Genomic DNA, 25067 nt, shown 5'->3' with positions numbered 1-25067 from the left:
CAGGTAGTGGTAAAGATAGAACCAAATATTCCAGGTCTCCTGATTCTATTTAAAGCTCACTCCAGGACTTAATACTATACTTTCTGGGTTCTGTTTCAGATGGGAAAGGGAAGCATTTGTAAGGGCAAAAGCTGGAAGGAATATTCCAACACAAACTATAGAAAGTAAAGTGGACGGTCGAAACCAGAAAGTAAGGCCATTTGAGAGAAGACTGAAAATCTGCCAGAGATTAGAGAACATGGACAAAAGGAACATGGGACTAAGGTTCATAGACTTAAGTGTGAGGGTGACTCGATACTGGGTACCAGGAAGAGGTCAGGAAGGACTGGACAGATACTTCAGACTGAATTTGAAATCTTCTGAAACTGGTACTTAGCACAGCCTCCTTCTCCTTTTCTTTTTCATGTAAGACAGTAGGTGATGATGTAAGCCTGAGATAGTGCTTTGTTGTTATCCCTTCCAATGGCAAGAATTCTACCATCCTGTACTTCAGTGTATGAACTGAACAAGAATCATCCTTCTTGCTCACTTTGCCTCCCAGAGATTGTATAAACTTAGTAGGAACACAAGAACAAAATGACTTTGGAAAATAAATATTATTTAAATGAAGATATCCTTTCTTAGATTATTTAAATTTTTTAATTTAAATATCCCTAATAGAATAATACAATCTTTACATTAGCTATCTATTAAACACATGACCAGTAAACTACATATTCTTTTTGGAAACAACATCAAGTATCCAATATTACTTTGTTTAAATATTGCTTCAAAACTGTGTCTGTTGGATTCATGTCAAATCTTACCTGGGCTTTGAAAGTTTTGTAGTCATTGTTATCTAACCAAAAGAAAAAAAGAAAGAAAATTATCCCTGTTCCCTAGCCCACACAGGTCTTTCAAGAGTTTATAAACTCAGGCTTTCTGTATTATATTCTGGGCATTAAGTTTCAGAGCTGCAGGCTGGAGCCCAGTGAGGTTTGATACTGTCCATCTAACCCCTTTCACAGAACAGTATGTGAAGAGTGGGAGGGTAAATGAATTGCACCCTGTTGACAATATTAAAGTCATCAGTATATATGCCCTTTGGGGCAGGAAAGATGAAAAGGGGGTGTTGTAATCAGAATAGATGATTTCTGACGTATTGGGTGGGCTTATCCACAGGTTAGATTTAAGGATGTGATCTGAGTTTGTTGCCTCTGACCTTATAACTCCAGGCTATGAAGTCTCCACCTCATCCTCCCTCTAGCCCTACAGGAAAGCCAGACTCCCACTTTTTCTTAGATAGAGAATCATACCTTTTCATTTAAGACAAGTATAATTCTGGTGGCACATTCCTCACAAGATACATGCATTCATGTGTCTTAGTTAGACCAGAGCTTGAAGTCTTCCCTTGTTCAATTTCATGAAGGGCTTGCCCCTGGTGATTGATTACATTCATTTTAGTGAGTCTGAAGTACCACACGTGTTCCAGACAGTTCTGTCTATGTGCTTGATTGTCTATGTCTACAGTGTTTTCTGGTTGGGTGGAAAGATGCCATCCTTGAAGTTTATGACTGAAAAAGATCTGCCACCATGACTCCTATTCAGGTTTTCATATCATCTTTTAGTGGGAGTAGGGGACTGGGAAAAGGACCCAGCTGTTAAGAGCACTTGCTGCTCTTGGAGAGGACTCTGGTTTGGTTCCTAGCATCCACATGGAGGCTCACAACCATCTGTAACTCCTGTTATAGGAAATCTAATACCCTCTTCTGGCTGCTAAGAGCACTAAGCGTAGTGTGATAGATATGCATACATGTAGGCAAAACACTCATATACATAAAACAAACACTTTTTAAAAAATTATAATCTAAGACTTATTTTTCTAACCTGTTTGGCGTGCACACGCGTGTGCACGTGTGTGTGTGTGTGTATGTGTCTTTCTGTCTTGTCTGTCTGTCTGTCTATCTGTCTTGAGTTTGAACACATAGTCGACATACACTCTATCGCTGATCCGCATCCCTAGCTCTGAGGGCCTTTTACAAGGGTTACTTTGAGAAGTTGAGCATTAGACATTAGAAAAGTGAGAGCAATTAGAAAGCCATTGTAAGAGATGATGAAGTCTGATCTAAAGCAACAAGAGGAGTAGAAGAAATGGAAGAGACATCACATCTCTATTTGCATTAGAAGGAACAGGGTGTTCATTTTTATGCTACAGGTATAAATATTGGGGAAATACTATGACAGGAAGACAAATCTTAGCCTCTCTAGATTATCAAGTTTCTAAATAATTTCTGACTAACTTTTCTAAGAACTAGAGCAGCTGTGTTTATTAAACATACTATAAATCTTAGTCAGCTCTCAACCTGTTGAACCCAGAAATATCTGTAATCTCCACTGAAGATGTGCCACTTGGTAATAGGGTGTGACCAAGTGAGCTGGCTACTTCTGTCCTCCTTCCCTAAACTTGTACTTCCTAGTTTAGTAGTGTCCTTCTCTTTTAGATTCAGAATCAGTATTGGCTTTCCTTACCCCAAACCTAGATCAGTAGGCTATGGCCTTATAATGTCACAGAAGCATTTCTTACTGGCTTTTCCAGGAATGGGGGGGTGGGGGGTGGGAGAGAGAGAGAGAGAGAGAGAGAGAGAGAGAGAGAGAGAGAGAGAGAGAGAGAGAGAGAGAGAGAGAAGAGAGAGGGGAGAGGGGAAGAGAGAAGGAGCGAGGAAAGAGGAGAGAGGGAGAGAGAATATGAGAATAAATAAACCAACAAAGAAAGAGGGAAATAGAAGAAAGGCTTAGTTTTTACCTTGGAAAGGAACCTAGGAAAGACTACTGTTTTCTTAAGGGGGTGAACATTTGCAGAATAGGCTTGTAAGGAGCTAAAAACAATATTTTGGGGTTTTCAGAACTCAGTTTAAGTTTATGAAGCTACTTGAAGACAATTTTTGAATTGGTCTAAGCACTTAAGGTTGTTTCTGCTGAGGTCAGTGGTGAATCTGAGCCAGGCAGACAGGAGAGAAAGTTGAGAGAGAATTGAGCTTTTACTCTAATAGCCCTTCTGCATTCAGGAGACCTGCTGGGCTTCTGGAAATCCCTTGTAGGCTATATGAAACAATAGTCCCTTGGATATATTTCTTCTTCCACTGCTGATTTGAATATATTAAATTGTCAAATGGATGATAAAGAAAATAGGCTACATGTCCCAGGAGAGAGGTCATAACAGTTGGATTTGTGGTCAACAAAGGAATTTCAACACACTTTCAGATCATTTCTTCAGCTGAACTTAATTCTCCAAGCCTGCCTTGTGCCTTCCTCAAATACTTTTGACCCCCATTAGACCTGTGCTTCAGAAATTTGAATTGGCATTCACAAGTCAACTGTGCAACATAATAAAGAATAGTGAATCTTTTTGGAAGATAATGCAGAATAGAAAAAGAGTATCAGACCAGGAATTAGCCTGGATTGTGGCACAGGGCTCCAGATGGTTGCTTTATTTATCTTCTTATTGGTTTAATTTCCTACCACAACTTTGACATTATCTTCTGGATATCACCTGTAGACTAAAGAAATGTTTAAAGAACTTTGAATTAAAAGTTGGTTCTAGGATATTCATTCATGTTTTGCAACATTTAAATGAGTAGATTGAGCCCAGGCTCAAAAATACCAGACATGGTTGTGACAAGCTTACTTCTTTTTTCTTATGCATTCTAGAAGTGTGGTTGTTATCTAAAAAATATTTAAAAATCTGTACTTATTAATTTTCATTACTTGCTTTGGATTTTTGTACAATAAAATATTTCTCAACCTCTTCAGAATATTTGAGAGTAATTTAAAACTGGTGTAGTTTACTCCTTCTGGCTAGGTTTATGCAGAATATTGACATGCTCTGGGTTGGAGATCCTAGTCTCAGCTTTTCTTTTCTGGTTTTTTTTTTTTAATTCTTTTTCTTTTTTATTAGATAGTTTCTTTATTACATTTCAAATGTTATCCCCTTTCCTGTCCTAGTTTCCCCTCTGAAAACCCCCTATACCCCCTGCCTTCTCGGCTCACCAACCCACCCACTCCTACTTCCTGGACCTGGCATTCCCCTACACTGGGGCATAGAGCCTTCACAGGACCAAGGGCCTCTCCTTCCATTGATGACCAACAAGGCCATCCTCTGCTACATATTCCACTGGAGCCATGTGTCCCTCCATGGTACTCTTTGGTTGGTGGTTTAGACATTGGGAGCTCTGGGGATATTGGTTGGTTCATATTGTTGTTCCTCCTATGGGGCTGCAAACCCCTTCAGCTCCTTGAGTCCTTTCTCTAGTTCCTCCATGGACCCTGTGCTCAGTCCAATGGTTGGCTGTGAGCATCTAGCTCTCTATTTGTCAGGCACTGGTGGAGAGCCTCTCAGGAGACAGCTATATAAGGCTGCTGTCAGCAAGCACTTGTTGGCATCTACAGTAGTGTCTGGATTTGGTGACGGTACATGGGATGGATCCCCAGGTGGGGCAGTCTCTGGATGGCCTTTCCTTCAGTCTCTGCTCCACACTTTGTCTCTGTAACTCCTCCCATGGGTATTTTGTTCCCCTTTCTAAGAAGGGCCGAAGTATCCACACTTTGGTCTTCCTTCTTCTTGAGCTTCATGGTTTGTGAATTGTATCTTGGGTATTCCAAGCTTCTGGGCTGGTATCCACTTATCAGTGAGTGCATACCATATGTGTTCTTTTGTGATTGGGTTAACTCACTCAGGATGATATTTTCTAGTTCTATCCATTTTGCCTAAGAATTTCATAACTTCATTGTTAATAACTGAGTAGTACTCCATTGTGTAAATTTACCACATTTTCTCAATCCATTCCTCTGTTGAGGGACATCTGGGTTCTTTCCAGCTTCTGGCTATTACAAATAAGGTTGCCATAAACATAGTGGAGCATGTGTCCTTATTATATGTTGGAGCATCTTCTGGGTATATGCCTAAGCGTGGTATTGGTGAGTCCTCAGCTAGTAATATGTCTAATTTTCTGAGGAACCACCAAAGTGATTTCCAGAGTGTTTGTAACAGCTTGCAATCCCACCAACAATGGAGGAGTGTTCCTCTTTCTCCACATCCTCACCAGCATCTGCTGTCACCTGAGTTTTTGATCTTAGCCATTCTGACTGGTTTGAGGTAGAATCTCAGGGTTGTTTTGATTTGCATTTCCCTGATGATTAAGGTTGTTGAACGTTTCTTTAGGTGCTTCTCAGCCATTCAGTATTCCTCAGTTGAGAATTCTTTTTTTTAGCTTTGTACCCCATTTTTTCATAGGGTTATTTGGTTCTCTGGAGTCTAACTTCTTGAGTTCTTTGTATAATTAGATATTAGCCCTCTATCAGATTAGGGTTGGTAAAGTTCTTTTCCCAATTTGTTAGTTGGTGTTTTGTCCTATTGACAGTGTCTTTTGACTTACAGAAGCTTTGCAATTTTATGAGGTCCCATTTGTAAATTCTTAATCTTAGAGCATAAGCTATTGGTATTCTGTTCAGGAAATTTTCCCCTGTACCCATGTCCTTCCTTCCCCACTTTCTTTTCTATTACTTTCAGTGTTTCTAGTTTTATGTGGAGGTCCTTGGTCCACTTGGACTTGAGCTTCGTACAAGGAGATAAGAATGGATCAATGTGCATTCTTCTACATGCTAACTGCCAGTTGAACCAGCACCATTTGTTGAAAATGCTGTCGTTTTTCCACTGGATGGTTTTAGCTTCTTTGTCAAAGATCAAGTGATCATAAGTGTGTGGATTCATTTCTGGGTCTTCAATTTTATTACATTGATCTACCTGCCTGTCACTGTACCAATACCATGTAGTTTTTATCACAATTTGGTCTGTAGTACAGCTTGAGGTCAGGGATGGTGATTCCACCAGAAGTTCTTTTGTTGTTAAGAATAGTTTTCACTAACCTAGGTTTTTTGTTTTTCCAGATGAATTTGCAATTTGCTCTTTCTAACTCTGTGAAGAATTGAATTGGAATTTTGATGGGGATTGCATTGAATCTGTAGATTGCTTTCTGCAAGATAGCCATTTTTAACAATATTAATCCTGCCAATCAGTGAACATGGGAGATTTTTCCATCTTCTGAAATCTTCTTCAATTTCTTTTTTCAGAGACTTGAAATTCTCATCATATAATTCCTTCACTTGCTTAGTTAGAGTCACCCCAAGGTATTTTATATTATTTGTGACTATTGTGAAGAGTGTTGTTTCCCTAATTTCTTTCTCACCCTGTTTATCCTTAGAGTAGAGGAAGGCCACTGATTTGTTTGAGTTAATTTTATATCCAGCTACTTTGCTGAAGTTGTTTATCAGCTTTAGGAGTTCTCTGGTGGAATTTTTGGGGTCACTTAAATATACTATCATATCATCTGCAAATAGTATGATATTTTAACTTCTTCCTTTCCAGTTTATATCCCTTTGACCTCCTTTTGTTGTCTAATTGCTCTGGCTAGGACTTCAAGTACTATATTGAATAGGTAGGTAGAGAGTGGGCAGCCTTGTCTAGTCCCTGATTTTAGTGGGATTGCTTCAAGTTTCTCTCCATTTAGTTTGATGTTGGCTACTGGTTTGCTGTATATTGCTTTTCCTATGTTTAGGTATGGGCCTTGAACTCCTGATCTTTCCAAGACTTTTATCATGAAGGGGTGTTGGATTTTGTCAAATGCTTTCTCAGCATCTAATGAAATGATCATTTTTTTTTCTTTGAGTTTGATGCAGTGGATGTTTCTTTTAGAACCCCATATTGCCAATAGAGAATGTTCTTGTTAAATATCTGTGACCTACAGTTCCATATGTGCTAGAGGCATAGCTCAGGAGCTGTCCACAGGAGTTGATGGATAGAAATGACCAATGAGAGGCCAGCTAAGGCCATGCTGTCCATTTCCAAGTTGAGAAACCAGCCTGTCAGAAAAAAGCAAAAATACAGAGAAGCTGTGGTTACGTTCTTTCTGTCATCACTCTGACTAACAATTGATATACAAACTATATTCTTTTTTGTCTAAATACTATTTTTATTACTTTGAGAATTTCTTACAATTTATTTGGATCATATTCACACGTTTTGGACCCATCCAATATTCTCCCTCTTCTTGCTACTCACCTAACTTTGTGGTTTGGGGATATTTTTAATCCACATCTAGCCCAGTTTGTGTTCCCCAATGACTCTTGGGAGTGGGGTGTACTCTGGAGTGTGGTTGACCTACCAGGGGCCACATTTTTATCCAGTTTTCATCTGGTGAGGCTTCTTTAAGATGGAAATACACACATGACAAAAGAGTATGGATAGTGTGGAACAGTTTGTGCGTTCAAATTCCAGTCCTTCATTTAGAAGCTGGGCAATTGCTTGACCTTTCTAAGACTTAGCATCTATAAAATGGAGATAGTGATAACAACTATTACAACAGTTAAATGAAGTCATGCCCATCAATTAGCACATATTAAACACTGAGTAGAAGGTATAACTATTATTTTTTTAAATTACTAATTGAACAATGAAGTCTAAATTATTCACAAACTTGATAAAAGGGAGGAAAATATTTTCATGAATAACTCTTATCTAGGCAATGTAGGTTTGAAAGGGGCTCTGTAGATGCTATAGATAATAGTTGCCCAAGAGTGAAGTTCAAGTTTTAAAGGAAAATTTCTTATATAGCTTGCTTGCTTAATGAAGACACAGAGCCAATGAATGGAACTCAGGTTGGTAGGCTTGGCAGCAGGCTCCTTTACTCACTGAGCCATCTTTGCCTGCCCCTCTACCATGGTTTTTGAGGCAATGTTTCTCACTACTTCTGAAGCTCATCAGGTTAGCAACATTAGCTAGCCAGCAGGAATTCCTCCATTAGACAAAATGTAAGCCACCAAATAATCCTAAGATTTGATTCTAGATTCTTAATCACTTAGGTGATTTCAGAATATGTCCTTTATTTGAGTTATATTCATCCTCCTCTTTATAGATTGGGGGTTTGAAAGTTCCAGGGGAAATCAGAGGAACCATATTTAAATTCTGAGGTTTGTTCCTCTCTCGTTTTCCCAGAATGTCCTGAAAAGGGAACAACTTGAGAATCTGAGGGTGGCAAGCCTTCACTGTGGCCAGTGTCCATTCACTCTTCTATGTAAAGCACATTGCACAGAGCTTATTGAGAATTTAGAATTGCACCAGATCTGCTGAAGGCTACAAAGTAATCTCTGTGCTCCGTGTTTATACTGCCATTTTAGGTAATTCGGTCCAAATTTTATGCTTCATGATCTACTGTCATATAAGAAGCATCTTCCAATCCTCGAAGACAGCCATGGGGCATGAAGCTGAATGGAACTTTGAGTAAACTTGAAGGGCTAGACATGTAAAAATTGAAACTGAGACAAAGAAAGAGCCAGGCCTACTCTGGAGGTCTAAGGCAGATGGAGTTCAAGGTCAAGGCTTTCTTGTGCTACCTAAGGAGTTCAAGGTCGTTCTGGACATATTAATGAGAGTTTGTCATTAAAACAAAACAAGCAAACAAAAAAAGGCAGGGCTGGGACAGTAGCTCAGTGGTAGAGAACTTGCTAGCATTCATGAAGACCTGAATTCAATTCCCAGTACAAGGGGTCTGTGGAGAGCAAGGATACTGATTATGATTCCCCAAGCTTTGGCACAGCACAGGAATGAACTGAGAAGTAAGGATAGGGCATAAGTGACTCCAGTGATCTCACAGGGGCTGAAATCTAGCTTCAAACTGTCTTCATCTCTAACTGAGATGAGGTGATCCAAGATAGGTAGTGGCTAGAATCAGATTTAAATCTTCCCTTAATGAAAATTCTGATTTATATTTCAGTTTGTTAAAACCTAGTTTGACTTCCAATTATAAATAGGTACATGTAGAAATCAGATAACTATGACCAAAAACTGAGAAATAATAGCCTCATGGGAGACCCAAATAAGGTTGTTATCAAATATACTCTTTACACTATGTTTCATAGTCTAAAAAAATTAAATGATAACAAAATTATAAATGATAACTTTAAATGAGATACCAATGTACAAAACTTTCTGAGAATACTTTCAAGGAAAAGAAAAGACAGCCCCATAGAATAAGAGAAAATATTTTCAAATCACATATTTTCTAAAGGGTTTATATTTATGATATAAAAAGAACTCTTATCTTAACAATGAGAGGCAGTCCAATTTTAAAATGCATAAAAACTGGAGGAAACTTTTCTCCAAAGGAGATCAGTAAATGGCCAGTAAGAATTATAAAGATCTCTGCAAAACCACAATGAAGTAACAAGTCATAACCATAAAGATGACTATAACGTAATAAAGAAAAAGAGAGGGAAAGTGAAATGTTAGTGAGGAGCTGGGCATGATGGCACATGCTTATAATTTTAGTATTTGGGGACTAAAGGCAGAACTACCTAGAGAGACCCTGTATTTAAAAAAGCTTGATAATTCTATAAAAACCAAAGCCTGGAGTTAACCTACAATTCAGCACTTTCACTCCTGGATATAAACTGACAAGAAATAAAAACATACTTCCAGAAAAACTTTGTACACAGTAGCATTATTTATAATGTCAAGAAGTGGAAATAATCTATATTCATAAAGCAGTTAAGCAAATGTTAACAAAATTTGTTGTTCATTTGTAATATTAATCCATTGAAAAGAAAGATACAATTTGAGGCAGGGAATGTAGCTCCCTAAAGCAGCACTTGTTTATTAACATGTCCATGGCCCTGGTTCCATCCCTGTCATTGTCATGCCTACAAAGAAAGGAGCTTCTAATACATACTGACAGGATGGATAAACTCTGAAAGTATTGTACTGAATAAAAGATGCCAGATACAAAAGACCACATACCATAAGATTCCCTTTATAGGAAATATTTAGAATATTCTAGTTCATAGAAACAGAAAGTAGATTAGTGGTTGCTAGGAGCTGAGGGGAAGGTCGAAAAGTGATTACTAACAGTTATCAGGTCTCTTTTAGTGTGATGACAGTATTCTGAAATTAGTGGGATGGTTTACAAGTTCTTTGTGACATTAAATTATTGAATTTTGAATATTTTAAACTAGCAGATCGTATGTTATGTGAATTACATATCAATAATAAAAACAGAACCAAATTTTATGATGGAAATGTAGTAACTAAAAGAAAAGCTTAATATATAGATTAAACAAAGCTGAAGATGGGTTATCCTGAAGATCGGAATGATAAAAGAATGAACATAGAGAAAAAAAAGCATCAGACATGAACAGGCCTAGTGTGATTATTTGAAGTTCCAGCAGAAAAAAAAAAAAGAATGAAGAAAGCATTAGTTGAAGAAAAATGGCTATAAACTGTCTACAACTAATGAAGTTATTACAGAGTAAAAACACATTATGAACTCCAGGTAGGATGAATACAAAGAAAGTTGTGTGTAGGTGAATTATGGTTACATTGATGAAAGCTGTTAGAGAAGTGTCTTACAGCTGCACTCAAAGAAGCAACAACAAAGTTAACTGTTAGGTTCTCAATAGAAAACAATGAAAGATAGGAGGCAGTAGAAAGACGTATCCTTAAGAAGTGAAGGCCAACTAATGAGATTTCCAAATAAGAAGATATGAAAAACCTATCACCAGCAGACCTACACTGAAAGAAATAATAAAAACTTATGTTCATGCTATGTAGCCAAAGCTAGCTTTGGACTTCCCTCCTGCCTTAGCCACTGAGAAATGTTGGGATTACAAGCCTGTGCCACCATCCTTGACTCTAAATAATATTTAAATGGAATGGAAATGATCTCAGAGAAGGTTGGATATTCAGGAAAGAATGTGGAGTATTCTTGAAAAGTGCAGCTTTGAACTGACCAAAATTAAGACACATGACAGTACATACCATCACCCACCAAAAACGTGGTGCTACCCTCTGTGATCAAGTCCTCCTCTATTGACAACTAGAATTCAGTCTGTTTGCCCGAGTAACCCATTAGCAGATGAGTTCGTTCCTTCTTTTTATATGGTTTACAGAGTTTTCCTCCTCTTAGATTGCTAGTGACACTATCTCTTTAGTGGTTACCATAAATTACAACTTGTATTCTCCTTTTAATATTTTGTTCTGCTTTCCTTTTTGATACAGGGTCTCACCATGCAGCCACGGCAGGCCTAACTTCCCATCCTGCCTGAGATTCCTGAGTGCTGGGATTATTATGGTGTATACTATCAAACCCAGCCTATAGCATGTATTCTTGTTTCTTTATTTATTCAAAAATCCTGGCTGCAGTTTCTCCTCTCAGTCCTTCCCCTTCCTCCCACCCCATTTCCCAGCTCCTCCTCCATAATATTTTCAGAAAAGCACAGACCTCCTATGGATATCAACTAGCCATGGTATATCAAATAGCAATAAGCCTAGGCACCTCTTCTCCTATTAAGGCTAAGCAAGGGTCTCACAGGCAGGCAACAGAGTCAGAGAAAGCTCTTGCCCCCACTGTTAGGTGTTGCACAAGAATGCCAAGCTACACAACTGTAACGTATGCAGAGGGCCTAGGTCAGTCCTATCTAGGCTCCCTAGTAGCCAGTTCGGTCTCTGTGAGCCCCTATGGGTCCAGGTTAGTTGATTCTGTGGATTTTCTTATCTTACATCATAAATTCTTTTAGAAAGTGTTTTTTAGTTTAGTTTTTGTTTTTTACATGGGTGTGTGTGTGTGTGTGTGTGTGTGTGTGTGTGTGTGTACAGGTGCTTATGCCTGGTGTGAATGTGGAGTTCAAGGGACAACTTGCATGAATTAGTTCTCTCCTAATACTTCTTGAATCTTAGAAATCAAATGCAGGTTTTCAGGCTTGGTGGCAAATACCTTTATCCACTAAGCCATCTTGACAGCCTATGGGGCTATATTCTTGACTTGCCAACGTTTACTATAGATTAACCCTCTACTGCTTATTTAACAATATCTTTTCCCTGACTCCCACCCAGATTCTATTGCTGATTTACTATTCACTAATTTTACATATATATTATATATATATATTTAAAACCTCACAAGAGGTTACTAATTTTGCCTTTTAATAGTAAATATTTACACACACACACACAAGCCCAAACTCTGGCCTTTTCCTTCTCACAGTTGAATGATTTTCATGTGAGAAGGTGCTAGTGAGAAGGAACGTGCTATCCAGAAGGATACAGATTTTTAAAAAGTGTTCATGGGCCATGACTGATGGTAATAGCTGCCACTGTAATTGGCATGCACAAAGACAAGAAGATATAAACCAGCACAGCACCTGGGGAGATCTACTCAGTATTCTAAAGTTGGCATTATGTTCCTCTTAGAGCCAACCATGGTACCTGAAGTGTCAAGAGACTGTTATATTCATGATTAAACCCCTGGAGCCTCTTCCTTTCTCTAGACTGGGATTCTAAGGCAAATGAAGACTTCTAACAGTACACTGATTCCTGATGAACTGGCTGTACTGCTAAGTTCCTCTTTCTCGTTTGATCAGCAGTTTTCTCATTTAGGCATTTCCTGTAGAGTGCTGCTGACTGTTTCATTTCCTACCCGGGTGTTTCCCTCCTCTCGGTGTTCACATGCCAACTTTCAGATGAGCTCTGTCACCTCATGTCTCAGCCCAGCCATCTGAGAACCACAAGGCATTCTTCCTACTTTAACAGCTCCTGGGATTCAATACTGTAGGAGGGCAGATGCTTGCAAGCACTTACTATGCTGTTTCTTTTGCTTTCTTAAGCCTTTGCTTGCTTTTCTTCCTGAGTTGATGTTATGTCCTGAGATTTGTGTCCTCTTTGCCTTTGTGTCTTTTGTTCCTTGTATGTCCCAGTCTACTTGAGGGTACCCAAAGTCACCTAGACACTGTTTCTATGCCTCTAATGTCCAGCCTTGGAAATAAGTAGACATTCGCCTTCAGCACCTAGGACTGGAAGAGAAAGAGCTCTTTATTGTATATTACTGTTCACTGCTTTGGGGTTTGACATATTCTTATTTTTTCTAAGGTCCCAAAGCACATTGTTAGCTTTGAAGGTTTGATTGTTTATTTGTTGTTGTTTCATATATTTTTAATATAAGTACTCATAGCTATACACTTTCTTCTTAGAACTAGCAAATTTCCTGGTATGTTGTACTTTTATTTTCATTTGATTTTTAAGAATTTTTAAATTTCTGATTTCTCATCTTAGAGTGTTTTTCCACATACATACTTTAAAATAATTTCTATGGTTTTTCTTACTATTGTTTTGTTGTTTGATAGAATAAGATACAATTAATCATTCTAGTTCTTTTATATTTTGTAAGTCTTGCTTTATGGCTAGAACATGGCATAGTTTAGAGAAGGGTACGTGGGATGCTGATAACATCTATTCTATAGCTTTTAGATGGAATATTCTGTCTATCTGCTAAGTCCATTTGAACCATGGTGCAGATTAGTCCTGAGGCTTCTTTGGTGATTTTTAGTAGGATGCCTTATTTAAAGAGGACAATGAGGTATCAAAATCACTCTGTATTATTATTGATGTGGGACCTATCTGACCTTTTATGTCCATCAGGGTTTACTTTATGAAATTGGAAGCTAGAATGTTTTGTATATATTTTACAGCTATATCTTCTTAATGATTTTTCCCTTTATTAGTATGTAATGGCTTTCTTTATCTCCTCTAATTTTGATTTGATTTCTACTTTGTTGGATTTCAGAGTAGATATGCCAGTTTGTTTTCCAGCTGCCATTTCTTGATAGATTCTCTTCTGTTCTTAATCTCTTTACCAGTAAAGTGTATTCCTTAAAGACTACAGAAATTTGGATCTATTATTTTAATGTATCCATCTAGTCTGTATCTATTTATTGGTAAGCTAAGCTTATTATTAAGAGATGTTCATTCATTCTTATAATTTAAGCAGCAGTTTCTAAAATTAGGCATTCTAACACAATCCAATCCAAAGTAATGGTGGGAAAATAGGAAAAGTCTTTATCTTTCATTACTGGACTCTGATGCAAAGGATAGTAAACTTGGTACAAGCAAAACACTGCAATTGCTAATGAATGTAACACTTTTGAGTCTATGCCAGACGTAAGCTGCTCAAGAGAGATTGCTCCTCCATTAGTTCTCAGTGATTTTATATTTTAATAGCTTTGGGCTCTTATTTTGTTTGGTTGGTTTGGTTTTGTTGTTGTTGTGTTTTGTTTTTAGCTTTTTATTCTTTGTGAGTTTCACATCATGCACCCCAGTCCTGCTCATCTCCCCATCCCCTCATGTCTGCCCTTTGCCCTGACAACCTTCCCCACAAAATAAAACATACACAAACAAAAAACAAGCAAAGCATAGAAAACATCTCATTGTGGAAGCTGTAATATGTCACAGTGTGTCCCACAGTGTATCCCTCTGGCCACACATTTCACTTGCAAATGTTCATTCCAATGAGTTACTGGTCTGGTCTGGTCCGAGATCTCTGGATTCTATGATACCATCAAGATTGGCTCCTCACCAGGACTCCTCCTGGTTATCCTGTTGTTGCTCTGTGTCAGGGAGATCTTGCAACTTTGGGTCAGCAGGCCTAGACCTTTCACACATCCTAAACATTTTCAGATTATTCAAATTTTGAGTTGGGCCAACTCAGAGCCCTGGATCTGTGCATGGGTGGTAGCTGAGCTGGTCAGCATGCAGACTCTCCCTTAACCATATCACCAAGATAAGCTCTCCAGCACTGCTCCAGCTAGGCCATTGAAAACTTCCATCAGCAGGAGGCAGGGTCACTCTCCTGCTCTCACACCCTTGAGACTGGCTCACCTGCACCTGTGCCTCTGGAGCCAGCTCCACCGTGCTGCCCATTCAAGGTGTGGGGCCTACTCTCCTATGTGCTGCAGCCTTCAAAGGGGTGGGACAGTGCTCCTGCTCTCACTCCCTTGGGGCTGGCTTACCCGTGCCTTTGCCATCAGGACCAGCTCCACTGTGTTGTCCAGGTGAAGTGCAGGAAAAGACCCACTTTCCCTGTGTTCTACCGCTAGTGAGAGGGCAGGGCTTGCTCTCTGGTTCTCATGCCAGCAGTACCAGCTCTCCAACTACGATGGGTGGCAGCAAGGTAGGGCTATCATACTTGTACCCACGCTGCTGCATGGCAGATGAGTGGGGGGCCAGCTCTCCTATGCTCTTGCCTTCAGCCCTGCTCACCTGTGCCTCCTCCACCAGGGCCAGCTCTACTCTGCTCCCAGGCAAGTGTAGGGCCAGCTCACCTGCTCTCTTGTGGCTCCAGGGCCAACTCTCCCAACTGCCGCAGGTGGCAATGGGGGAGGCTTTGGGATACTTTAATACTATGTTTTGTAAATAATTCAACAGGAATCTGAAACAAGTAGTGGGATTTATAGTGTGTCAGGTTTCTGACTTTTTTTTTCTGTAATATGACTTCCCCCCTCCCCAGGGAAATTTAGCTATACTCATTAACTTCCAAGTGAAATGGTTATTGGTAAAATTAGCTTTTATGGTGCTTACAAACTCAAAAGATTCCAAACATTTTTTTAGCCAGTATATAAGCTTTTGAGATCCACTTACTCCAAAGCAGTGTCATTATGACTGAAGCAGCCATTTGTAATTAGAAAGGCAAATGCAAAGTAGAAGGATTTACTGTGTAATAGCTGGATTTTTAAAAACTCCAATTTCTGTTTCTGGCAAGCAGGACAAGATAAGGAAAAAGAAATCCTTACCCTAGGATCATCCCATTTCTATTAATGTCTTTGAGATGGATAAAGACTTACATTCTGATAGGCTCGAACGTCAGGTCAATATCTATCTTTCTCAGCAGACTGTGAACTTTTAAACTCTCTGTTTTATATTCAAGCCACAAGTACATGACATATAGTAGATGTTCTATAAATATTTGCTGATGGATTTTTTTTTTGTATATTCCCTAAAATCCAGCTGTCTTTCTGCCTTGCCAGAATTCAGTAATTGAGCATAAACCTACTTTGAACTGTAATCAGCTATCTCAAGAGGGGAAGTTATTTAGCGCCTGTCTTGGTTGGTGGGCTCTAATCCTATCACTGCTACTTTAAATTTAGTGAGTTATGACTAGTATTTAAAAATCAGAAGAGAGTAGGAAATACAAGAAGGCGCTACACATAAGATTTTCATTGTAGACATACTGGATTATAATTTCAAAACATCCTTGCCTCCTACCCGTATTCAAAATGTCAAGCAGTACCAGTGTTTCTCACATGGCAACTCCAAGCCAGCCTTTCTTCACAATATTTGTGCTTTGATATAATTGCTGCTGTTATCATTTGACATGCTGGAGATTCACCACCACCAAGGCCTTAAGCTGCTGGGCAAGCCTTCTCCCACCAAACTATCCTCCTAGCAGTATATATATGTATTGTATGACCTTGAGTTCCCCAGAGTTTAAGTTCCAGTAGAGCACAACTTTGGTAGTCATTGTTGGTTTCTTCATCTGTGGATGAATGGAGACTAACAAGGTCCTTCCTACACACAAGTAAGGAAATACGGTTGAAGGGAAATTCAGAGTCATTTCTCAGCTCTGACCTGCTAGATCACCATTCTCTGCACCCCTGTAACAATAGCCCCTACTGAACCACTGTTTGTTTAGTTTTCTGTTTTGTTTTTGGTTTTTGGATTAAGTTGGATGGGAGAGGCCAGCCAGGTTCAGTTACCACCATCACCTAACATTGGCTTGATACCTAATAGCCCACTCCCTTAAACCCTATCTTAACCATTCAAAGCATTCTGGGCAAAGTGCCAGCTCAGGAACTCGGCCTCTTTGAAATAGAGTGCCCCTGAAACCTCCACCCTGGATCTGGTGGCTTGTCTCCTGCTGCAGAGCTTAATAGAACATTTATATCCCTTTCCTCTGAGATCTGGAAATGTCCATTCAGTTTTAAATTAGATATTTTTTTCTTTGAACAGTTGGCCTCTGATACATCTTTGGGGGTAAAGAGATGATGCTAGCACTGGTAGAGATCTGTGCACTTGAAAATTTGATTCCTTTTTGGAAAACTGCTGACCCAATCTCATTGTCACAGAATTAAATGACCCTGCTGTTTCTACCTACTAACAGCTTCGGCCCTGGGACCCTGAAATTAGCTTCTATCACATGACAAAAACATGCTTTCATAAATATACACACATCTAAAAATAAGGAGAGGTTTTTGTGCCTAATAGAAGTTCTGTAGTGTAGATAGGTAAACTATGCTGGTCTGAATAAGTAGGAAAGTAAAGAATCAGTGCTCCTCCTGGTGCAGACTAGTTTTAGAAGCCTTTCATATTGGTGGGTTCTTTGTTCATTTGTCTGTTCATTTGTTTTGTTTCTATCTAACAACAACCAAAAAAAAAAAAAAAAACCCATTGACATTCAGGAAATGTATTAAGAAAGTACAAAGTTGGGGCAAGTAGTACACAGATGGCTCAACAGTTCAGAGCACTGATGCTCTTGCAGAGGGCCCAAGTTTAGTTAGGTCCCAGTCATCTGTCAGCTAGTAACTTTAACAGCAAACACAGGGGATTTGGTGCCTCTTGCCTCCCCGGAAATCTGCACTCACTTCCACATACCCACATGCAGACACACACACCTACACATAATTAAAAATAATAAAATAACCTTTTAAAGGGGCAAGTGACAGTCCTACATGCAGGCTGAGCAGACCACACCTTCTGCTACCTTACACTTGGGTGGGGTGATGGACAGTGTGGAGATGAGGCTGTATGTTCCAGTTCTGTCCAGCCCTTGTCTGTTAGAAAAGGAAGGCTTCTTGCTGGTGTTTTAAGCACACAGCTGGAAGGAGCTGTTGCAAACTTATTTCTGATGAGACCTGCTTTTGTCCCAGGCAGAGTGGGGCTCCCACTCTAGCCAAAAAGGTTGTGATAAGTTTCAAAATGAAAGCTCCAGATATGAGTACACTATTGCACTTCCGAGTCCATTGTTAATTGTGCCACATTTCTAGTCTAAATTTAGCTACCTTTCTTTTTTCTTCTTCTTCTTCTTTTTTTTTTTTTTTTTTTTTTGACAAACACTTAAAAGAAAAACTTTACCCAAAGTTAGCCACCCCCAACTTCTGTTTGGTTTCCTGCAATGTTTAGATGACTCATTCTCTTCCAAGAAATCTTAAAGAAAAGAGATCAGCCATGTGTTGGTGCACAAAGACTACACTGTAAATTCCTTTTCTTCCCTGCTTAGAAACCCCTTTGCTCCTTTATAGAGAAGGGAAAGCTCTGCAGTCCTCATTGTCTTCTACTTGGCTTCATCAGTTTTGTTGTCCCTAGGAATAAATGTGCTCCTTGTCTTTGGGTGGGGCTCCCTAGTAGCTTCCCAGCTCTTTTAACCCCTCAGTGGAGATCCGCACGGAAGCACTTCCTGGGGCCTTGCTTTTCCCTGAAGGCTACTGTTAAGGCTTCTGAGTTGGAGAACAGGTGGCCTTTTATCATCTGTGAAAGGAGAGACACTGGCCAGTTCCTGCCTCTCTTCTGGGTCAGAATTGCTCATTAGGAGCTTTAATTGTATATTTTAACTGAGCTAACTAGAGCTAGCTACAACGTGTGTTCCCAGCCCAGCCAGAGGGAACGGTAAATCTGATTGCTTCAGCAGCTTGTTCAAATAAACAGGGATAATAGTTCATCGGGCCTCCCAACTAATCAGAACACAAAAGGAAACAGCTGCCTGTCTTAATTGCTGTTTTATTGGTTAGACTTTCCCTCCTCTTCCCCTCCCTTCCTCTTTCCACTCCTGGACTCCTACTAGTTTATTTAAGTCCTGGCTAAGCAACCTAGCACAGGATCAGGTACCATCTCATTTAACCTTTGCCATTTAAACCTAAGAATGAGGTGAGAACGGCTGGAAAGCTGGCAAGGAGAGCTTCTGGGGCTGGAAGGGTGGGCAGCTGATAGTGATACTCATGCTCACCTCTGACCTGGTGACTCTGAGGCAGATGGTGAGTCATTTTCTCCTCTCTTTGCCTTCTTGCTCCTCTGTTGCTTCTGTGGAACTCAGCCTTCCTCTTCATGGGAGGAAATTCCATGGGAAGTTGTAGACGAACAGTTGAAAGCTACTGTCCTCCCAGGTGACTGAACCAGAGGAACTAGGAATGGGAAATCTGCCCTTCCGGTCCCTGCCAGCACCGGGGTAGCTTGGGTGAGGAGTCTGCGGACACCTGCAGGCTACCCACAAGACCCCCCCCCCATGGGATCTTAAGACCTATGGTGAGTAGAACACAGCTGCTGCTCCAATCCAATCACGTGGGACCTAAGACTGCATTAATTAGGGAAGCAGAAAACCTGGCCTGATCAGGGGCACAAGTCCCTTCCAGTCCCCGCCAGCACCGGGGTACCTTGGGCACAGAGTTTGCGGACACCTGCAAGGTACACACAGGACCCTCCAGGGGATCTTAAGACCTCTGTGAGTGGATCACAACTTCTGCCAGTAGGCAGGTTCGAACATCAAATATCTGGGCACCTTCCCTGCAAGAGGAGAGCTTGCCTGCAGAGAGTACTCTGAACACTGAAACTCAGGAGAGAGCTAGTCTCCCAAGTCTGCAGATAGAGGCTAACATAAACCCCTGAGGAACAAGATCTAACCAGAGACAACTACAATAACTAACTCCAGAGATTACCAGATGGCAAAAGGCAAACGTAAGAATCTTACTAACAGAAACCAAGACCACTCACCATCATCAGAACTCAGCACTCCCACCCCACCCAGTCCTGGGCACCCCAACACACCCGAAAAACTAGACCCGGATTTAAAAGCATATCTCATGATGATGGTAGAGGACATCAAGAAGGACTTTAATAACTCACTTAAAGAAATACAGGAGAACACTGCTAAACAGGTAGAAGACCTTAAAGAGGAAGCACAAAAATCCCTTAAAGTATTGCAAGAAAACACGACCAAACAGGTGATGGAATTGAATAAAACCATCCAAGACCTAAAAAGGGAAGTAGACACTATAAAAAAAACCCAAAGTGAGGCAACGCTGGAGATAAAAAAACCTAGGAAAGAAATCTGGAACTATAGATGCAAGCATCAGCAACAGAATACAAGAGATGGAAGAGAGAATCTCAGGTGCAGAAGATTCCATAGAGAACATCGGCACAACAATCAAAGAAAATACAAAATGCAAAAAGATCCTAACTCAAAACATCCAGGAAATCCAGGACACAATGAGAAAACCAAACCTACGGGTAATAGGAGTAGATGAGAATGAAGATTTTCAACTTAAAGGGCCAGCAAATATCTTCAACAAAATTATAGAAGAAAACTTCCCAAACCTAAAGAAAGAGATGCCCATGAAAATACAAGAAGCCTACAGAACTCCAAATAGACTGGACCAGAAAAGAAATTCCTCCCAACACATAATAATCAAAACAACAAATGCACTAAATAAAGATAGAATATTAAAATCAGTAAGGGAAAAAGGTCAAGTAACATATAAAGGCAGGCCTATCAGAATTACACCAGACTTTTCACCAGAGAATATGAAAGCCATAAGATCCTGAACAGATGTTATACAGACACTAAGAGAACACAAATGCCAGCCCAGGCTACTATACCCAGCCAAACTCTCAATTACCATAGATGGAGAAACCAAAGTATTCCATGACAAAACCAAATTCACACATTATCTTTCCACGAATCCAGCCCATCAAAGGATAATAACAGAAAAAAAACAATGCAAGGATGGAAACCAGGCCCTAGAAAAAGTAAGAAAGTAATCCCTCAAGAAACCAAAAAGAAGACAGCCACAAAAACAGAATGCCAACTCTAAAAACAAAAATAATAGGAAACAACAATTACTTTTCCTTAATATCTCTTAATATCAATGGACTCAATTCCCCAATAAAAAGACATAGACTAACAGACTGGCTACACAAACAGGACCCAACATTCTGCTGCTTACAGGAAACCCATCTCAGGGAAAAAGACAGACACTACCTCAGAGTGAAAGGCTGGAAAACAATTTTCCAAGCAAATGGTCTGAAGAAACAAGCTGGAGTAGCCATTCTAATATCGAATAAAATCGACTTCCAACCCAAAGTTATCAAAAAAGACAAGGAGGGACACTTCATACTCATCAAAGGTAAAATCCTTCAAGAGGAACTCTAAATTCTGAACATCTATGCTCCAAATGCAAGGGCAGCCACATTCATTAAAGAAACTTTACTAAAGCTCAAAGCACATATTGCACCTCACACAATAATAGTGGGAGACTTCAACATACCACTTTCATCAATGGACTGATCATGGAAACAGAAACTAAACAGGGACACAGTGAAACTAACAGAAGTGATGAAACAAATGGACTTAACAGATATCTACAGAACATTTTATCCTAAAACAAAAGGATATACCTTCTTCTCAGCACCTCATGGTACCTTCTCCAAAATTGACCATATAATTGGTCACAAAACAGGCCTCAACAGATATAAAAATATTGAAATCGTCCCATGCATCCTATCAGATCAACATGGGCTAAGGCTGATCTTCAATAACAACATAAATAATGGAAAGCCAACATTCACGTGGAAAATGAACAACACTCTTCTCAATGATACTTTGGTCAAGGAAGGAATAAAGAAAGAAATTAAAGACTTTTTAGAGTTTAATGAAATGAAGCCACAACGTACCCAAACCTTTGGGACACAATGAAAGCATTTCTAAGAGGGAAACTCATAGCTCTGAGTGCCTCCATGAAGAAACGGGAGAGAGCACATACTAGCAGCTTGACAACACATCTAAAAGCGCTAGAAAAAAAGGAAGCAAATTCACCCAAGAGGAGTAGACGGCAGGAAATAATCAAACTCAGGGGTGAAATCAACCAAGTGGAAACAAGAAGAACTATTCAAAGAATTAACCAAACGAGGAGTTGGTTCTTTGAGAAAATCAACAAGATAGATAAACCCTTAGCTAGACTCACTAGAGGGCACAGAGACAAAATCCTAATTAACAAAATCAGAACTGAAAAGGGAGACATAACAACAGATCCTGAAGAAATCCAAAACACCATCAGATCCTTCTACAAAAGGCTATACTCAACAAAACTGGAAAACCTGGACGAAATGGACAAATTTCTGGACAGATACCAGGTACCAAAGTTGAATCAGGATCAAGTTGACCTTCTAAACAGTCCCATATCCCCTAAAGAAATAGAAGCAGTTATAAATAGTCTCCCAGCCAAAAAAAAGCCCAGGACCAGACGGGTTTAGTGCAGAGTTCTATCAGACCTTCAAGGAAGATCTAATTCCAGTTCTGCACAAACTTTTTCACAAGATAGAAGTAGAAAGTACTCTACCCAACTCATTTTATGAAGCCACTATTACTCTGATATCTAAACCACAGTAAGATCCAACAAAGATAGAGAACTTCAGACCAATTTCTCTTATGAATATCGATGCAAAAAATCTCAATAAAATTCTCGCTAACCGAATCCAAGAACACATTAAAGCAATCATCCATCCTGACCAAGTAGGTTTTATTCCAGGGATGCAGGGATGGTTTAATATACGAAAATCCATCAATGTAATCCACTATATAAACAAACTCAAAGACAAAAACCACATGATCATCTCGTTAGATGCAGAAAAAGCATTTGACAAGATCCAACACCCATTCATGATAAAAGTTCTGGAAAGATCAGGAATTCAAGGCCCATACCTAAACATGATAAAAGCAATCTACAGCAAACCAGGAGCCAACATCAAAGTAAATGGAGAGAAGCTGGAAGCAATCCCACTAAAATCAGGGACTAGACAAGGCTGCCCACTTTCTCCCTACCTTTTCAACATAGTACTTGAAGTATTAGCCAGAGCAATTCGACAACAAAAGGAGATCAAGGGGATACAAATTGGAAAGGAGGAAGTCAAAATATCACTTTTTGCAGATGATATGATAGTATATATAAGTGACCCTAAAAATTCCACCAGAGAACTCCTAAACCTGATAAACAGCTTCGGTGAAGTAGCTGGATATAAAATTAACTCAAACAAGTCAATGGCCTTTCTCTACACAAAGAATAAACAGGCTGAGAAAGAAATTAGGGAAACAACACCCTTCTCAATAGTCACAAATAATATAAAATATCTCGGAGTGACTCTAACTAAGGAAGTGAAAGATCTGTATGATAAAAACTTCAAGTCTCTGAAGAAAGAAATTAAAGAAGATCTCAGAAGATGGAAAGATCTCCCATGCTCATGGATTGGCAGGATCAACATTGTAAAAATGGCTATCTTGCCAAAAGCAATCTACAGATTCAATGCAATCCCCATCAAAATTCCAACTCAATTCTTCAACGAATTAGAAGGAGCAATTTGCAAATTCATCTGGAATAACAAAAAACCTAGGATAGCAAAAACTCTTCTCAAGGATAAAAGAACCTCTGGTGGAATCACCATGCCTGACCTGGAGCTTTACTACAGAGCAATTGTGGTAAAAACTGCATGGTACTGGTATAGAGACAGACAAGTAGACCAATGGAATAGAATTGAAGACCCAGAAATGAACCCACACACCTATGGTCACTTGATCTTCGACAAGGGAGCTAAAACCATCCAGTGGAAGAAAGACAGCATTTTTAACAATTGGTGCTGGCACAACTGGTTGTTATCATGTAGAAGAATGTGAATCGATCCATACTTATCTCCTTGTACTAAGGTCAAATCTAAATGGATCAAAGAACTTCACATAAAACCAGAGACACTGAAACTTATAGAGGAGAAAGTGGGGAAAAGCCTTGAAGATATGGGCACAGGGGAAAAATTCCTGAACAGAACAGCAATGGCTTGTGCTGTAAGATCGAGAATTGACAAATGGGACCTAATGAAACTCCAAAGTTTCTGCAAGGCAAAAGACACCGTCAATAAGACAAAGAGACCACCAACAGATTGGGAAAGGATCTTTACCTATCCTAAATCAGATAGGGGACTAATATCCAACATATATAAAGAACTCAAGAAGGTGGACTTCAGAAAATCAAATAACCCCATTAAAAAATGGGGCTCAGAACTGAACAAAGAATTCTCACCTGAGGAATACCGAATGGCAGAGAAGCACCTGAAAAAATGTTCAAAATCCTTAATCATCAGGGAAATGCAAATCAAAACAACCCTGAGATTCCACCTCACACCAGTCAGAATGTCTAAGATCAAAAATTCAGGTGACAGCAGATGCTGGCGAGGATGTGGAGAAAGAGGAACACTCCTCCATTGTTGGTGGGATTGCAGGCTTGTACAACCACTCTGGAAATCCGTCTGGCGGTTCCTCAGAAAATTGGACATAGTACTGCCGGAGGATCCAGCAATACCTCTCCTGGGCATATATCCAGAAAATGCCCCAACTGGTAAGAAGGACACATGCTCCACTATGTTCATAGCAGCCTTATTTATAATAGCCAGAAGCTGGAAAGAACCCAGATGCCCCTCAACAGAAGAATGGATACAGAAAATGTGGTACATCTACACAATGGAGTACTACTCAGCTATTAAAAAGAATGAATTTATGAAATTCCTAGCCAAATGGATGGACCTGGAGGGCATCATCCTGAGTGAGGTAACACATTCACAAAGGAACTCACACAATATGTACTCACTGATAAGTGGATATTAGCCCAAAACCTAGGACACCCAAGATATAAGATACAATTTCCTAAACACATGAAACTCAAGAAAAATGAAGACTGAAGTGTGGACACTATACCCCTCCTTAGAAGTGGGAACAAAACACCCTTGGAAGGAGTTACAGAGACAAAGTTTGGAGCAGAGATGAAAGGATGGACCATGTAGAGACTGCCTTATCCAGGGATCCACCCCATAATCAGCATCCAAACGCTGACACCATTGCATACACTAGCAAGATTTTATCGAAAGGACCCAGATGTAGCTGTCTCTTGTGAGACTATGCCGGGGCCTAGCAAACACAGAAGTGGATGCCCACAGTCAGCTAATGGATGGATCACAGGGCTCCCAATGGAGGAGCTAGAGAAAGTACCCAAGGAGCTAAAGAGATCTGCAACCCTATAGGTGGATCAACATTATGAACTAACCAGTACCCCGGAGCTCTTGACTCTAGCTGCATATGTATCAAAGGATGGCCTAGTCGGCCATCACCGGAAAGAGAGGCCCATTGGAC

General features: G+C 39.8%; 1 protein-coding gene and 1 long non-coding RNA gene across 6 annotated transcripts in view; one reads left to right on the top strand and one right to left on the bottom strand.

Moving 5' to 3' along the window:
• Positions 1-25067, top strand: part of Srgap2 (SLIT-ROBO Rho GTPase activating protein 2) — a 242281-nt gene that overhangs the window by 130406 nt on the left and 86808 nt on the right. The window lies entirely within an intron of this gene.
• The window catches only part of Gm51644, a 114910-nt gene continuing 96478 nt past the window's right edge, over positions 6636-25067 (bottom strand). For both annotated transcript variants that reach the window (XR_003947997.1, XR_003947996.1), the window contains one exon: positions 6636-6894. This is a non-coding gene — a long non-coding RNA (predicted gene, 51644). The remainder of the gene's footprint in view (positions 6895-25067) is intronic.

The sequence above is a fragment of the Mus musculus genome, chromosome 1 (assembly GCF_000001635.26).
Source record: "Mus musculus strain C57BL/6J chromosome 1, GRCm38.p6 C57BL/6J".
Lineage (NCBI taxonomy): Eukaryota > Metazoa > Chordata > Mammalia > Rodentia > Muridae > Mus > Mus musculus.
Note: the sequence above shows the minus strand (reverse complement) of the source record. Positions and strands in the feature narration are given on the sequence as shown.